Source organism: Homarus americanus, unplaced genomic scaffold (assembly GCF_018991925.1).
Source record: "Homarus americanus isolate GMGI-L3 unplaced genomic scaffold, GMGI_Hamer_2.0 scaffold54968, whole genome shotgun sequence".
Lineage (NCBI taxonomy): Eukaryota > Metazoa > Arthropoda > Malacostraca > Decapoda > Nephropidae > Homarus > Homarus americanus.
The window spans coordinates 14,884-16,671 of NW_024752730.1; positions in this window are offsets into that span (position 1 = coordinate 14,884).

Below are 1,788 nucleotides of genomic sequence, written 5' to 3' on the forward strand. Positions count from 1 at the left end.
CACACAAATATCCCAAAGGAAGAGGAACTGAATCCGTTTTTCTAAATGGAAAAATTGTTGAGAAAGTGTCAAAGTATAAATATTTAGGAATGTATATTGGCTTTACTAGTGAAAGTAAAGAGGCAGAAATATATCATGTCCTCACTCAATGTAGAGCAAGATTACAGCCTTTGAAGGCTCTAGCATGTTGTGGTAAAGGTGCTGGGGTACCCATACTGAGAATGATGTGTATTTCTACCATCAGATCACTAATAGACTATGCAGCACCTGTCCTCTCTTGTACTGGTGAAGGAAGGCTACGGAAGCTTGAGATCATGCAAAATGAAGCAATGAGAATAATTTTAGGGTGTCAAAAGAATGCAATGATTGAGATAATGAAAATGGAACTAGGGTTACAGAGCATTTCACAGAGGGTCAATGAAATTAATACAGTTGCAGCAGTACGATTAATGAGAGGGAACAGTGGGGGTAAATTTGTACAAGATATAAATGATGGTTTAAAAGATAAAAGGACCTTCTGTAGGCAAGGCAAGAGAGGATACATGAATGGATTAGTAAATATTATTAAAAAATGTAATCTGGCAGACTGGTGTACAGCTGTTCAGAAGAGTTGTAAGAATCCACCCTGGGAAGAACGAGAAGTAGAGTTAGACATAGTGCCTCTCACAATGAAGAAATCATTACATGAACTAGGACAGTTAAGGGCTTTATATGGGAATAAGATTAGTAATTTGCCTAAAATAAACACATTGCATGTATATTGTGACGGTTCAGTTATGTCAAGTGGCAGGGCAGGGTGTGGGATCCTTATAAGACAGTACACAGAACAAGGAAATGATGACATCAAAATTGGACTTCGGTTGAGCAGTTTTATTTCATCAACACAAGCTGAGTTATATGCAATGTTAGTAGGATTGGAAAATGTTGTAAAGAGGTATAAAGATGCATATTTTTTTGTTGATAGTAGGGTAGCTTTGGATTCTTTGAACAGTGGGAGTCCAGTCTTTGGACATTATTGGTTCATGTAGAAAATTAGTAAATACAATAAGGAAAAATGGCCATAATGTTCAATTTGTATGGGTCCCTTCACATGTAGGCATTGGTCTTAATGAAGCAGTAGATATAATAGCAAAAAGAGCCACGGAAAAGGCCGAGATCGACATAATATGTACTAAAACCATGAAGCAATTAAGGAGCAAATTACGGAAAATACAATCAATAGAAGATAATTTCAAAAGGAATGAAATATACGAGAAAAGTGAAACAATGAAACATTACCATCATGTTCTCATGAACACAAAATTTACATATGGGAAAGATAGGAGTAGGTGGAAAGATTCAGTGTATATGAGGTTAAGATTAGGATATACATATTATTGGGAACTTGGAGCTGAGAGAAGTGAACAGGATAAAGAATGTAGAGTTTGTAGAACATCCAGATCCCATACCCTGCCACATTATATACTGGAATGCCCATTGCTTAATGTATATAGAAATGCCCATATAAATAATGTCTCCAAGCAAATAGAGTGGATGTTTGGAAATGGGAAAATAGATGAAATATTAAAGAAATATAGAAATTTTGCATCTAGAATATAACTATGTATTATAACTAATTATATGAAATATTAGGGATTTATGTGAGTCCTGAGAGGGACATTCCTGGACTGGGGTGAGGATGACTTATGTCACTTCATCCCTTTGAGATGTATTAATGTTTTTTTGTATCTCAATAAACGTATCAATCAATCAATCAAAGGTTCGTAAGTCACAAATTCTCACAATACG